Source organism: Papilio machaon, chromosome 25, assembly GCF_912999745.1.
Source record: "Papilio machaon chromosome 25, ilPapMach1.1, whole genome shotgun sequence".
Taxonomy (NCBI): Eukaryota; Metazoa; Arthropoda; class Insecta; order Lepidoptera; family Papilionidae; genus Papilio; species Papilio machaon.
Genome location: NC_060010.1, coordinates 205,526 through 222,884, shown reverse-complemented (window position 1 = coordinate 222,884; position 17,359 = coordinate 205,526). Strand labels below are relative to the sequence as shown.

Below are 17,359 nucleotides of genomic sequence, written 5' to 3'. Positions count from 1 at the left end.
AAACATATTGATTTGGTCAATGATTTGAGCATTTTTTTAACAATATTAAAAAATAATTAACAGTAAGCACATAATATTAAAAATTAAAATTAACTTAAAAAAACGTTAATTAACACTGATATGTCTATAAAATCGTTCGTTATCTTTTAAAAGCAACAAAAAGTTATTTAACCACAAAAATGTAACAAGCTAAAGAAATAACAGCAAAGTATGCATTGTTCGTAACTTGATTCACTTAGATAACACAAACAGCTTACAACTTCGTCTTAATTGTAACTTAAGTGTAACACGTAAACGGTGCCATTGTCTTCGTGTGTATTTTGTACACAACCGAATAGGAACAAAGTTCAGAATTAATGTGAAAAAAAAATGATTTGTTTTTCTATATCTACTGATATTATATTGGTCAGTAAATTTTTTTTTAGTTACAAAAAATGTTTTTATTCAAGAAAAAAAAATAAGATTGCTTAGTATTCGGAATTTAATAATATCTTAACCATTCCAATCAAGATAAGATTTTTGCAATAGAAATGATTCAAGATGATAATTGAATGGCGGGATTCGAAGTCATGACTACTTGATCGGTTGTCCTACTCTTAACCATAAAGCTACTAGTGATAAGTTATACGATAAAAATATTTTTTAAGTGAAAGTAAAAACACTTGTATAATTAAAATAAAGCGAATTAATTTTATAACAATAAGCTGACGTAATTATGTAGTTAAGCTTAATACTCGTATTTTAATATTACACAAGTAAATGAATTTCAACTTTAATTCGATATATAAAAGACTATTGTAGTATATGTTATGCAATTTATATGTAATGTATAAAAATAGAAATTCGATTTTAATTCATATGTAAAAATAATTGTTATTTGTTTATCCAATAAAAATTGTACGCAAAAGTATCTTAAATTATTGTTTTTTTTACTTTTAGAACAGAAATGTTTCCTCAAAAATACTTATGTTGTTTAAATGTCGCATAAAATAATAAAATTCGGAAACATACTTATTATTATGAAAATAACTATATACAACCCGCGACTCTGTCTGCGTAGAATTTTAACGAATACTTAATTAGCGGCCTGTGTGTTCTTCCAGATTATGTTCACATTTCAATATGCCAAATTTCAGCGAGATCCATTGAGCTGTTTTGAAGATACCTTCTAACAAATATCCAAACACTCGCATTTATGTTAGTAGGATATCACTCAACTTAGCTACTTTAAGTTGTAAACTAAGTTGAAGTTAGAAATCTAGGATGCACATTTATTCTCTGAAGTTTCTCTACGTAAGAGAAAACGAGAGATTTTGCTGTGTTGTGGTTTGAACATTTATTATTTTATAGCGGTTTATGAATGACAAAGTAAGAGTGTGTCGTATACGATAGTGTTCATTTCATATAATTTCTGAAAAGTAAGAATGCTACAAGTCAACATTTTCAAAGTAATAGTGAGGTTGCAACTCCAAATAATAATAAAATGTAGAGACAACGTAACAGACCTCCTAAAAATATTTCTTTTAAATCTAAATTTTGGAGTGCAAAAATAATGATGTAAACCAGTTTTTGTTAGATTAATTTACTAATAATATAAAGAGGAAATATTTGACGTTTCTTTGCATTGAATAGGGTCCAAAGCTACTGAACCGATTTGAAATTTTTCACTCTTAGGTATCTATCTATCATCGGATGAAGTAGGCTATATATATTACTAGTTTTTTTTTTCCGCGCAGACGAAGTCGCAGGCAACTATTAGTAATGTGCGGTTGTAAATTTGGTTACATTACATAACTTTGTATCGTAGGCGTTACTAGTTACAGCTAAGGCCTACGCTCATACCGACATTTACGTGGGCCCAAGGCGAACTGCTCTAACTACTGATTGTACATGTAGATTATACTATTTACATTTTGTTGGTACTCTAACTTTATTATATATTATAATACTTAATACTTGATTATACTTATCATAAACTTAAGTGAGTACATTTCACTTATACGAAAAGTTAAGGTCAATAGAAAGTATGAATTCTTATATTTTAGGTAAACAATTCTTACGCTATCGCTTTTTAAAGAGCTTTTGGATTTGTGACTTTTTGGGTATCAAAATAATAAGCAGGATTCTTACTACATTTAAAAGGACTTAAAATAATATCCGCTATTATTTAAAACAGACTCTCATTCTTTTGTTAAAATTTGAACTTGGTTATATACTGCAAACTGGTAAGTGTTAAATAATATTTTTTACGAAATTAAAAAGGGTAATTAAAATTAAGTTAATTTATCTAAGTTACATATATGATATAATGATTTAATTTGTAACAAGTTGATTACAAAATTATGTAAAGGTGTAACCGGATTTTATACAGCTAGGGCAATGTTTCTAAATATAGTCAACTGCATACATTCGTGGTTATTTTTTTCTGTTACGATTTCAACGCGTAGCCTATTACATAACAGATAGTTTTTACTAGTATTTGAATACTTTATAGAGCTAGTTTAAATGGGGACGATTTGTTTTACATAAACTATATTAGTATATGTTTGAATACTTAAAGGCACTGAACTAGATTAGATATGAATATATTAAGAATCAAATTGAACGAAAGTAAGAAATTATAACGAACCTATCTAAACAATTTTACCTTTATAAGTCTGTAATCACAGACATATTTGTATCATCAATTTGAACAAAGAAACTTTTGAAAATAAATCCATAGACACTAAACCGTACAGTCAGTGAAATACCATAGATAAAGCAGCATTTCTGTTCCTTGTTTCGATATGTTGATGCCGTTAAAATTAAATCGCATGTTGTAACCATGATCCTCCACTACCGAAACATTTGTCCAATAATATAGCCATCCCTCTCATGTCCTTCGAAATAGAGTAACATGTCCTTCTTCGATGGAAACCAACAATAATATTACTTAATAATAAGCTGTGTTCGTGTCTAGAATTTCATTTTATCACTAGCTAAGTATATATACTATGCTATATTGTAAACTAGCTGTCGCTCCGTCCGCGCGGAATATAAAAAAAAAAGTAATAAGTAGCCGATTTATTCTTCCAGATTATGTTCTACATCTATGCCAAATTTCATCAAGATTCGTTAAGCCGTTCCGGTGATATCTTCATCCAAACATCCATCCATCCATCTAAACATTCGCATTTATAATATTAGTAAGATGTATACTGAATGTTTTGCAATTTGTAAATTATCGTACAAAAACTTGAATTTGTAATTTCAAGTTGTTTTCAAGTTCAGTTATTTTTTTTCTTTAAAGAATATCCATCAATGGGTTGGTCAGATCGTCGTCCGACCGGTGTTGCGGCGTCCGTTCACACCGGAATGTTGTGGGCTGTTTCACTTTCGCCGGTGAGTACCGAACCACTTTCATCCGGCCAACCTCTCCGCACACACTAATTCATTGAGTCACGGCTATTCGGAAATCTTGTGTAACTTTTGCGTTACTATATTATGTTGTACATAAAAATGTTTCACATGTTCTCAAATCCGCGCTTTTATGTTTATTGTTATTGTTGTAATGATACATTACAAGATGTGAATAAGTATTCATGTTTTGAATGTTAAGTTAGTTGTTACATTGTTGCGTAGATTCATGTAAAAGTTGTGTCTATAAGTTACCCGCAACAACTACTGTGTGAAATAAAATGAATAGGCATTTATTTTGTTTCTGAGATACTACGTGACATAAAATAACTAACATATTCCAAGGGAATTTATTGTATTTACTAGCATTAAATGTAGCCTATATGTTATTCCAGATTGGAATTAATTTCTAGGAAATTTCAAAGCTATGTAGTAGCAAGTATTATGTATTTACTTATTGTAGTACTATGTATTTTCATGCTTCGTATCAGTTTCAATGTTTGTTATATTACAACGAATAAACGCTACCTCCTGTTATTAGATTTCCCGAATTAATTTAAAATACAAAAGATAATAAAAATAATTGGAAAATTAAATTATGAAAAAATTTCTGCGTTTTGTTAATTTGAGAAAAACATTTAAGTAAATCAGGTCTTTTTTATTAATGGAGAAATCCTAGGAAATAAACATTACTGCCAATTAATGTAATATTGCTCAAGTGACATTTTAGGCTAATTTATATTTTAAATATTATTTTTTTTTATTGAAATTAATTATAGTGTTCCATTTTTATAGCGCAAATACGACTATTTTTTTTTTAATATTCTTATTATATTTCGTACTAGCTGTCGCCCGCGATTTCATCCGCGCGGAATTAAAAAAAAAAAACAAGTAGGCTATGTGATCTTCCAGACTATATTCTACATCTGTACCAAATTTATTCAAGATCCGTTGAGTCGTTCTGGGTATACCTACAAACAAACATCCATTCATCTAAACATTCACATCTATATATATAAAAGAAAGTCGTGTTAGTTACACCATTTATAACTCAAGAACGGCTGAATCGATTTGACTGAAAATTGGTGGGCAGGTAGCTTAGAACCAGGAAACGGACATAGGATAATTTTTACCCAGTTTTCTTTTTCTTTTTTTTTTGTTCCGCGCGGACGGAGTCGCGGGTAAAAGCTAGTTTATAATATTAGTAAGATAAGAAGTGAGATTTTAATTACAGTAATGATATATAAATAGTTGATAATTTATTATTTATAAAGGTTTATTAATGTATTTAATAAATTAAATATTTATCAAACGACGTTTTTATTTACTTTTGGAGGTTTCCTTAGTAATGACGGTTTTTAGATTTCATTTTAATGATATTATTATGAATTAATTTTATCGGATGTTCTCACAACGTAATTATTTTAATATCTTATATATCAGGATATAGTAAATTGATTTTCCATTTCAAAAGGTTACTAAAATTACAAACTTAATATATGACATTTTTCCTGTGTTCTATTATTTTTATATAGCAACATTGTCAGACATCGGAATTGATTTGTGCAAAAAATTATTATAGTAATCTTAGAAAAAGTTTTCAACTGGCGTTACGAATTTACTTTCATAGTAAAAATATGAAAATTGTAGTAAATTAGACAGCTTCGAAAGAGTGGTGTTTACATACTTATTTCACTATTGAATAAAAACTTACGCAGGCCATTAAATCAAACATATCCAATATGAAGTGTAAAAAAACCGCAACAATAGCACCATCGGATTCGAACCCGTTGCGAGCTGCGAGAGAAATCCGAGCTCCAGATGTGGAGCGGAGCGCGGCAGTCGCGGAACCACGCGCTTACTCAGTGTCCACTGTCATACGGTACGGCAAAACAAGTACGTTACGTTAGGCGTAATTAAAATTATGTTCTAAAGTAGTGGTTTTAGTGTAGGTTGGTGACCAATTAATAACTAAATGCGTCGGTAATTTTTTGCAATCAAACACAGTTCTTTTATTTCATCCAAATGTAGTCATTTCATTACTAAGATTCTGGTAATAAGAATAAAAAAAGAGTCATGAAAATCATTTGGAAAATACGAAAGAGCAAGAGCTTGGCTTTGGTGCTCTATGTCCATTATGATCGAATTGATAATAGTCACCATTCTAACTGCTAACTACCGCTACTAACTACAGCTCCGTCGTAGATAAAAGGTAGACAACGCATCTGTAACTGCAGATGTCTATGGGTAGTGGTCTTTTTGCTATTTCGGCGAATTCAGATAGCCGTTGCTCGTTTGCCACCTTGTAATATAAAAAAAAAAAAGCTTTTAGTAATGACGTGACGGATTTGCGAATGGAAACAGTCGCCCCAGTGCGCCACAAAACAGGTGTTGCGGAGAGCGTGAGCACGCCATCGAGCGTTGACACCGCGACCACCACTCGCCACGACACCGATACGATACCGATACGATAAGTTAGGTAATAACTGATAGCTTAGAGATGGCTAGCAAATCTTGAACTAGATTCGTTATATCCCATTAAGGGTGAATAAAAGTTAACATTAACGAGAAACATTAACAATTTAATTAAGGAAATAATGTTAATTTATGACAGTAATGTTTGTGCTCAGCACGAATATATATGACTATCGCCTTAGTATCGTCATCGGTCATCGCTAATTATGTCTAAACTAATAAGAATTTTTTTGATGTACTTTACACCCGATAGATGGCGCTGCACAAATTTTAAAATAAACTATAATTATATCTATTATAATTCATTTATTCGAAAACTGCAGCTAAAGGAAAACTTTGAAGTTTTAATAATGCTAATTTGGTATGTATAATATTTGAACGAATTTTACATAAACATTACAACACGATATATTCGTTGAGCACACATTTCACTGTCAATATTACGAAACGTCAATTGACACCGGCTTTATGTTTATTATCATTTATCAAATGGTTCCGGATTTCTCTGCGACACTCTAATCAGTTGCTGGCAACTTTCTTCATCTCAGTGAAAGTGGTCAGCGACGATTGCGGTGGTCAACGTGGTCAACGTGGTCAACGTGGTCAGCGGTTGTCGACACCGAGCAACCGGTCTGACGCGATACAGACTGATGTGACTGATGTTTTATGATTAACTTTGAACTTTATCTTTTTAGTTAATTACTTTTTTAATGGAACATGTAACAGAGATAGTAGGTTTTAAACATAATGAACAAGATTTTTATATCGATCTGAAGATTATTTAATTACTTCTTACGAGAGGGAATACGAAAATGAATCGTTCGACTTCTAAAGGATAAATCAGGTTTTTCGATTACTGTTGTTGATGTTCGTGATCGATAATTGGGAACAACAACACTGTTAGTAATAGTTTGGTGATATCTAATACACCAATTAAGCATTGTAAGTATTGTATATAACATCAATAACATTGTAAGATAACTTGAAGTGATCGTAAATCAAGTATGTAAAAGTTTCACAACAACGCGCGGCATTTGCTTATATCGAAGCGACTTTCCATTCATTAATCTGGCGACAGTGTGCAGTCATTTACACAAAGTCACCGTCAAACCGTACACTAAATAGTTAACAAATAAGTAACTATGATTAAGTACAAGTTCTCTGGTAAATATAGTATACTAGCTGTCAAATGCGATTCTATTGAAAAAAAAAATTGTAACTCATGTGTTCTTCCAGACTATGTTCTACATCAATGCGTTATCCGTTGAGCCGTTCTGGAGATAACTTCTAACAAATATCCATCCAAATATATAACCTTTCGCATTTATAATTTAAGTTATATACTACCAATAAAACATCTATGTTACCATTAATAATGTTAAGTTTGATACTCTTTTCTACACTAGCTGTCGCGGAATTAAAAGAAAACTAAATAAGTAGCCTATGTTTTCTTCCAGACTATCTTCTACATGTGTGCCAAATTTTAACATAATACATTGAGCCGTTTCGGAGATACCTTCTAACAAACATCCATCCATCCATCCTATCTAAACATTCGCATTTATAATATTAGGAAGACTATTGTCCAATTGTATTTGCTACAAGAACATATGATCAAGAACGTGTATTTATACAAAAAATACTGGTATAAAAGTATGTGATTCTTTACGACCTTGACTCTTTTACTATGTGATTGTTTTAACGACCGAGACACTTGGCATACTGCCATCTTGGAAGATAAACAATACTTGCTAACAAAAGAACTGTTTTGATTCTGTACTTAAGTTCGATATAGTTATAGTGCGACTAACTTATTTGGGTCGATAAGTCTATTATGCTAAACCTACAAATGAAAAGATAAAATATGATAAGAAAGTTACAGTATTATACGACAAGAATCTTGTTACAATTTTATTGGTACAGTCAAAACCGTTTATAGCGACATCGTTTAGAACAACATACCGGTTAAATTGACCAAAATCAAAGGCTGAATGTTATTACATATCTTTCCTATTAATACCTGTCACCGGTTGTTACAACTATCGGTTTTTACGACTCAATATGAGTAGTCCCTTCGATGTCGTTATAACAGATTTTGACTGTATTATCAAGAGGGCGCTAGTGTGGTACCATAATTTTTTGACTTATGTCCACCGGGTCAGATAACTTTGTCGGTCTATATGTCATTGTCATATTGTCAATATTGTTAGTTTGTAAGAAGCCATAGTTCTAATATTATAAAGCAACAAACAAAATGTTACAGTGACATTGTAGGAAAGAGTTTAATTTAGTTAATGGAAAAACTTATTATGAATTCTATTATAAAGTAAAATATAATTTCTAAATTTCGAGTTCGAGAAAGTAAAATAAATTTCCATTTCTTGTGCAAATGTAATTTGTTAATAACGCATTAGTTGTTTAAATAACACGACATTTAATTTAACTACGTACAGTAAAGCACACAAGTTTCTCGTCGCTTTTACGCCGAGGTTCCACTGACCTACAGAGATTATCGTCGAGTGAAAACATAGGGAGAGAAATTAGTTCCATCGTTAAAGATTTCCACACGTTGACAAATGACAATCATTAAGTTTCCTCGCAGACATATTAATATGTAAACAAATAAGATTTATAACATTACTAGCTGTCGTCCGCGACTCCGTCTGTGCGAAACTAAAAAAACCTTGATAAGTAGCTTATGTGTTCTTCCAGACTATGTTCTACATCTGTGCTAAATTTCATCAAGATACGTTGAGCCCTTCCGGAGATACCTACAAACATCCATCCACCCATCCATCCATCCATTAGTAAGATTAAGCGTCGAAGAACATAAATAAGATGGTTGATGTACAAAAGGTTGCACAGTTGGTTTCCACTGTCTTAAACATGTCATTCTCTTGAAATAGTACAGTTAAATATGTTTTAATACAATGGTTGCAAGCAGTGGTACATGACGGTTACAAAATGTCGATAAAAAGAAATTAAAAGCGGAACAAGTATGATAATAGTTACTATATTTCTAGTCAAAATATAAACTAAAGAATATATTATGTCTAGGACGTACATTTTCTCAAAATAACTCATGTAGAAAGATACACGTATAGATAAAAGATTCAACAATGGATGTTTGATATAAATTAAACGTTGATTGTTTAAAAATTTGAACATAATTATATTAATAATACGTGTTAAACGAAAACTTGGTGCCCACTTAAATACAAGTAGTTAATACGGAGAAGTGCATTAAGCCTTTCATTGAAGTGCATTTTCAGTTAGAAAATTTAAAAAAAATGGATTATGAATTACCGATGTTTTTTGATCTTTCAAATAATTTTCCGTTTTTGTTAAATAAGTCTATTTTCAGTGCATTTCGTTGCTTCTTAAAAATTTCTTTATTTAGGAAAAAGCTTCAAGTAAATGTATACTCCATAAGTATATAAACTTAACAAAGCTTGAAAAATGCAAGCTTAAATTATTTCAAAGTTGTTCTCTGTCTAGTTTAGCGTTTAGTGTTTTAGAAATTTTAAACAACTTCTTTAATTTAACATAAAAACTCACCTTTGTTGCGACCACTATTATCACTAAAAAAATCCTTTTTTTTAAACTTTGTCCGCACCAAAAAAAAAACGAACTCAAATTTTTTTAACCCTCTGCAGAATGAATCACATTTTCCTTTATACAAAAATGGTTCATCGTTGCACTATAACCTACTATCGGTTAACCTGCGTTAACCTGAAGGCTTGACCTTTGGGCACGTGTTACCCCGGGGAGAGACGCGTCTTGACTGACTGTCTTTGGATCCGACTCTACATTCGCCGAGCGCGGCAGGTGGAGGTGCCCGCACTAACATTTTTAGATGCCTTGTCTGTCTGTACTAATTAAAATTCATTGACATGAACAATGACATTATTTTGCATTTTTTTTATTACAATCTACAAGTTACTTTCTTTCAAGTAGCGGTTTCAAGGTTCAAGTGTTATGTATATAGAAATACTTATGTAGGTAAATTTTTTATGTATTTCTCTCGGGTCGAAAATAAATAATTTCTACATGATCAGATTACTACGAGTATGTACGCTGTTGGCGTGATTAAATGAATCTTACTAACATTATAAAAATGCGAATGTGGATGGATGGATGTATGGATGTTTGTTTGAAGGTATATTTAGAACGGCTGCATGGATCTCGCTGAAATTTGCCATGAATGTACGAGTAGAACATAGTCTGGAAGAACACATATTCTACTAAGTTTTTTTTATTCCGTGTTGACAGAGTCGCGAGCAATAGTTAGTAAATAAAATAAATACGATTGAATTAAAAGTCTTTTGCATCCGAATATTTTTAGAAACATAATAAAGATATAATTTTTGTTATACTTTCTTGATATAAACTACATTACATTATTCAAAATTTAGCCAAACTGGGCATTGAACGGCGGACAACTAATTATAAAGCACGTACAAATAAGTGCAAATAATTCATTAATTGCAATAAGAGCATTAAACAGTACGAGTTCTAAACTTTGCACATTACAGACAATGTGCTCAGGAATTTAAATATTTGCGTAAACTGTAATGAAATATTGCTGAAATGGTTGTCATCTTCTACGAGTAATAATCGTTATTCAAATAAAGGTCGAAATGTTACAAAAATTACTCTATTACTTTGGATATAGAAAATGTAAGATTGCGCAAAGACGCGATTTATTGTGAATTAAAGTTAAAAGGGTAAAAATCATTAGTACAGCGTTCTGGGCTCAAGTTACGATAAAACCATGAAATTATAAATAAACGGTATTTAACGAAATAACTTTATATTTATATTCCTTTACAAAGACGAAATGAAATCTTAGCTTATCGTGAAATCTTAAATAATCCTGTATCTTGATAGAATTTCCTAAAAATTTACCCGAACTTCGGTACAAATTTAATGTTTGACGCAACTTTATGTCCATGAAAAAGAATAGGCATCTGACGAAATCATCCGGCCATATATGTATCAATATCGGGTTGTTTGTCGCTGTAGGCATATTTCTACATCCACACATCCGGCAAAGTCTATTTTCGGACGAGAGGAGAAATTATTGCGCATCCCCTCCCTTCCCCGGTTTAGTCAGTAACACGGCAGGTACCTTCGCAAACATAGTTTTAACTTTGATTTTTTTTTTAGTGTAAAACTGAATTATTTAACACTCACATTTATAAGTTTATTATTTGATTTATAAATAATTTTTATGGACCAATTTTATTTTATTTACTTAAAATAAAATGTAAAATTGTACACAACGTTTTTTAAGACGTATAAAACATTAAGATTTGAGAACTCTTCAAATTAAATCCAGTTAATAGGGATACGGTTCAGGAATAATATTTTGGCAAGAGATCATTGTTTGTTTGCGACTGTACCGAAACTTGCTTATAAGTAAATATTGAATGGCCACTTTCTTCGGCGCGCCCTCTCGCGGCCGCTTACGTAACTCGCATAACATGAGGCGTGTATGTATGATGTGTATGAAGTTTGTATGTGTGAGGTGTGTAGTTCATGTTCATGGTCGATGTCTAATCGTTCCTTCTCAATATGTACAATCTTTGAAACACCTGCTCGAAAACGTATTCATTCAATTTTTTCAACGAGTATAAAAGGGATAGAAATATATGTTTGTATCAGAGATACGTCAGTGGAAATAAACACTAAAAATTAAATTATACTCACAATAAATCTATTATTTTCTAAAACGTATTTATGTGAAGTCATTTAGATCAAAAGAACCTTTTTTTCTAAACAACAGTATTTGCATAATTTTGTATATATTAAATGAAACAGGATGTCGGTATGTTTGACCATATTTTCCTCTGCGCTTGTTAGAGAATTATAACTATAAAAATATAAACTTTCACTAATGTAAAATTTTGGAATTAATTTTACGGCGATGTTAAAATGTAAATTCAATCGGAATAGCTTTATGACGCTGACGATTCCGTTTATAGTGTTGAATTCCCGTGAAGATATTACATTATCAAGTATCCAGTAAAGTAAAAGTATACTATATTTTTTAAACATATTTTCATTTAACTGACCTAATTACATATATTGCTGCAAACATACCTTACATATATTTGAAGTTGTGATCAAAATTACATAACAAAAATGTGACAATGACGTGAATTCCTTGTGTAACTCTGACACATAATGTATAACAACTAGAAATGTGTTACGATTCGTATCAGTCCATCAACAACTATTTCCCTAACATTGCCTTTAGCCGTAAGTTACGTGAGCGACAAACAGAGGCCGCTTTCAAGCCCGCAGGCTGAAGAAAGTTTACTCTGAAAACATATTGCCAATTTTAAATAACATATCAAATTGTTTCTATTAAACTGTTACAATAAGCAGTTAGATCTATTGAAAATCGAACGATCGAAATCTATTTTATAATGTTGAATAGTCACCGCTCGATCACATAACATGTTTTACAGTGATGAAATTGTTAAAATATTTATTGTTTTAAAAAATAATGTATTTTCAGTACTAAACAGTGATGATAAGTAACTGCGGTCATATATTAAATTGGTATGAATCATACACACTTTATTATTCATGTCCAAATGTGGTAAAATATATGAAATTGTATACAATTACTAGCTTTTACCCGCGACTCCGTCCGCGCGGAATAAAATATAAAAAACGGGGTAAAAAATATCCTATGTCCGTTTCCTGGTTCTAAGCTACCTGCCCACCAATTTTCAGTCAAATCGATTCAGCCGTTCTTGAGTTATAAATAGTGTAACTAAGTCGACTTTCTTTTATATATATAGATAGACTAGCTTTTTTTTTAGATAATATGTAGTAAATATAAGTCTATTTTGGATTGAAAGAAACTAAAATTTTATTCCCATCATGTTTCAAGTATGACGATAGTTCCATCATTACAATAGACAAGCCTCTTTCACAACTTGCAGTGTTAAGTAAATTATGTATGAGAGTATTTCTCTAGTGTGTAAGGGCTTTTATTTCATCATACCAGTAACTGCGAGCTCCCAATACTAAGTGAACACTGTTATGTAACATGTTACCCCATCTTACTTCTGATAGGATGATTCTGTAAACATCTTAGAAAGGTACTGCGTGTGGTTGCTTTAACGGTTTTATATCTCTGCTCTTTCTAACATCTTCTTCATCTGAATCTATCATTACAATAAGTTTACTAATTTTAATAACATAGGAATAAATACTTACATCACATTTTTCTACATGCAGACTCATCTTATAATATTAGTAAGAAAGTAATCTTTAATCCTAAGGAAGTTCAAGACATCCGTAGATGCTCAAATTTGGATTAACTCTATTGTTAGCTGTTTTATTTTATAGTTCCATACATAATATAGTTAACTTATGTTCCATTTAGAACCGAAAAGTTAAAAACATGTCTATTATATTGTGATGTCTATGTTGCAGGCAGGATCCTTGCCGTTTTGTTATTATGTGTATTCTAAACAGTTACATTTCGCAAGTCGTTCTCGAGCTCAGCCACCGTGGGAACCGATCTCTTTGAAGAAGGCTCGACCCACTTCTAGTGACTTACGAAACTACCCTTAGAGTAGTATGTTTTCGGACTTTGCAATTTTCATAATAGCGTTAGCATAGTCTGCTTACATCTTGCATATCGACTCGGTGCTAGAGATTTGGGTAGTTATAACTTGAAATCTGCTGTACGGTTTTCAACTAAATCTTTGAAAATTCCAGGCCAGGATGAGCAAATAAAATATGCTCCCAAAACTTTCCAAAAATAGATGCCATTGACTTTTTTTTATTTTAAAGATTTTAAGATGCAGTTTTGTATATTGCCATCTAGTGCTGAATTGCAAATTGATTTTTCTGTTAGTGTTTTTATCATTGCTTGATAGATGGCAGGTATACAAAAAGTTACATCTCGTAAAGTGTCATCTATTGGTAAATATTATTACTCTTGTTTTTAAAAGTGCACAATAGATGGCAGTTGAAAAGCAAAGTTTAAATTGAATACGTTGCCATCTACCGATAATTTGCAGAATCATTACAAAACTATAATCTTAGTTTACCTACTTCACCCTAACTGGAGTTCAACTTGAAACTAAATATATAATAATAAAATTAATACTAGATGGCGTAGACAGTACATAAAAAGTATTTTAGTGCATCAGAAAATATTTTTGTGTGAAATGAAATTTATGCTAGACAAAGATTTTAAGTAGATGTGGTCCTTTTCGACAGTAAAACAAATTACATTGATTATGTTTTATCAGCCAAAAAATTACTTAAAACTTTGTTGAATAGGAAAGCCACAACATGAATAGCGCCAGAGATTTTCCAATGTTGTAAAACTTGTTTAACAACATTATTGCCAACCATTTGATTCTCTTTGAAATAAAATAACCAAAACGGCCTTAAATAAGTGATAGGACAGTAGAAATTCACACTAAAATAATTACATACTAATAACAACACTCACCCTCCTAATACAGGACGGCGAGAGGTAGATAGAGGATTTCCATGTAGAGTCATCGTGGCAGAACTCTCTCTTCTATATCCATACATTTATGCTCGTCATCTCGATCTCTCGCATCTATTTAATATAGCTGTACAATTAAGTAATTCTCATTAAATTCCAGCAATTTCTGTTTGCAGGATACATATAAGATTAATTGTGTGTATTGTTCCATTAGGTTACATCAGAGGCGTCGTGTACAGAGCAATGACGTCAGAGACAACAGACAGTTGCAATCGATGGCGCGAGGTGTCTGCTAATGAAGTTTCCGTGTCTCTGCAGACATAAATGAAGTGCGCCCTCTGGGGACCGCCTCCGATACTATACCTACGTGTTGTCTCACAAGGGGATGTTCTTTAACTAGCATTCTAACAAAATTCGCCATTAAATTCAATGTTGTCCATTAAATAAGTTACCATTTTTATTGCAAATAATTCGGATAATATAATATCAATGCAGCTTGCATTTACAATTATTAAATTGTAAAGTAGTCAAAATGACAAAATAATTATTAAAATTATTGCAAAAAAAAAAATTATTTACACGTAAAATTTTTACGGGATGAAATTAGTTCGTTTGATATCTTATCCGTAGCTTAAAAATTCATGTGCATTTTTATCACAAATATGAAAATTGCATATCCTGTTTGTATTTTGTAATCCTTTTTTTTTTGGTATCGGGGGGGGAAATCTTCGAAGGATACCCTGCCTTCTGGGGGGAAGACAGGGTTATGTGGGATTTGACCCACTAAAATCCCCTCGGTGGCCAGCCTCGAGTGCAATCAGAGAAGGTTCCGGTATCTCCGAAGAACGCACCGGAATCCTCAGCACTTTACTACCCGGGACAGGAATCTGCCCGTTACTCTAGGTGTTACGGTAACATAGGACCACGCTATGTCACCGTCTTCCCGGGACCATCTTTGTCGACGATCAGGACCCCCACCCTAATCGCCAATGGATCCAAGGGTCCCTTAGATCGTTACAACGATTTAAGGGACTAACGACCTGTTGTAGCCGTGGCAGATGACTCAGAGCGGCTCGAAGAGACACCCCGAGCAGTTCGCCTCCGACCAGCCCTCTCTCTATTTTGTAATCCTACAACAAAATAAACAAAACAAAAGAAACAGCAAAAAGGTTAGTCAACATCACAGGAGACCGAAGAGCTAGCAGTTACCTCGGACAAAGAATTAGTTTAGCTATTCAAAGGGGGAACGCTGCCAGTATCTTCAGAGCCTTGCCTAAAGAGACACCTTTTAATGACATATTCTAGTTTTTATATTATATTTTCTAAGGTTTTTTATTGTAATGTTACGTTCCAAGATTTAAAAAGAAAATTCATTTTGAATCTTACTAATGTACTTTTATGTATCTGTTAGTTTCCAAAAAGTAACATGGAACCATTAAATTATTAAAACCATGTTCGCTAGAATTATTTGTACAAAGATTGTCATTGTCTGCTGTCACCGAATAAAGCCATTTCTGTTTTAGAGAATAGTTCTCAATTAGAGATCGTGTGTCAACAGTTTTAGCACATTTTGTGTTGTCAAGTTACACAAACTTCTAGCAACGAATTTGGTGTTTTTTAAAATGTTTCAGTTGCTCTATTTGGTATGAATGTCGCAAGATTGTAAAGCACGTTGTACACTAGAGTTGAATATTTAAGTCGATAAAGCCTGATCATAGATATTTCTTTACTATAGTGATAAATTCATAATAGGTAAACAAGGCTTGTAAGTAGTGTTTATTCATCATATGAAGATGTAGAGACTAATTAGACTTTAAGATATTGAATAAATAATTGTGAAAGCATACATTCTAGTGAATAGAAACCTTTATTTCAGAACCACATTTTGGATTGTGTACAATACAAGTATTACTTCTTCAGCTAACAAATAAAACAGTGACTTGTTAAAATTAATATAAAACGTGTTTGATTTCTGTAATGTCTGTCACCTGCCTGCTAGAGCTAGAGCTGAACTGTTTATAGATAGTGCATTGTATAAAGCCAGTAAAAAATAATTAAACGGGAAGACATCTGACCTCTTGAAGTTGTTTACTTAGAGAGAATATTGTAACTGTATTTTATATATCTCTTATCTCTTTTCTCTCCCCGTTTACTTGACAAACATAAAGACAAACATTTCTGTGTAGAACTTGTAAACGCGGGAGTGGGGGGGGGGGGGGGCGTCACGAGCGACACGACACACAAACAGACAGATGTTTGCTTGAATGTCACCTATAAATCGTGAACAATATCCGTTTGTAATTTATCCCGACAAGTGATAATTTGAGAAATGGCATATCAAACTATTACAAATGGTCGAAATATATTAATTTATTTTGTGAATTAATTCGCATATGTTCGATATGCATTTTGCAGAGTCTTTACAATTTTCCTAGGCAAATTACAAAATAGCAGCGTACACGAGTTGCCGGTGACTGCTCGCCTCTCACCGCTTCCTGTATACTGTTATAGTTTCACCATCAGAATGTAGAGTAACACGTTATTTACATATTTCTCCGAAGAATTCCAGCGCCTTTTGGCAATGTATTGTAAATTGAAATGTCTGGTTAGTAACTAACTACAAGTATACACTCAGACGCAATATTTAATGTTAAAGCAATATCATAAAGAAATTCCGTTTCAAATTTAATTCGTCGATTTCAAAACTTTTGACCGGAATAAAAAATAATGTACATAAATAATGAAGTGCAAACAGTATAGGAAATTTTTCCTTTTCTCCGATCGAGCGATGACTCAGCAATGATACAAAGCAATTAACAGTATCAATTAGTGTCCGTAAAATGATTGGTATTTAGGTCACGTGCAATGTGCAATAAAAAGCAATCACTATATACCACACTTGAACCTTGTAATGACTACAGTTGTAGAAATATTAACCATTACTTTTCATTGTCAAAACACTAGTACAAAATGATAGGTATTTCTATTTTTTAAGCAGAA

General features: G+C 32.2%; 1 protein-coding gene across 1 annotated transcript in view; it reads right to left on the bottom strand.

Moving 5' to 3' along the window:
* The window catches only part of LOC106710496, a 31,178-nt gene extending 21,509 nt beyond the window's left edge, over positions 1-9,669 (bottom strand). Inside the window, exon 1 of the mRNA XM_045684162.1 lies at positions 9,430-9,669. The gene's annotated coding sequence lies outside the window, so the exon portion shown is untranslated. The remainder of the gene's footprint in view (positions 1-9,429) is intronic.
* Positions 9,670-17,359: the final 7,690 nt, after the last annotated feature.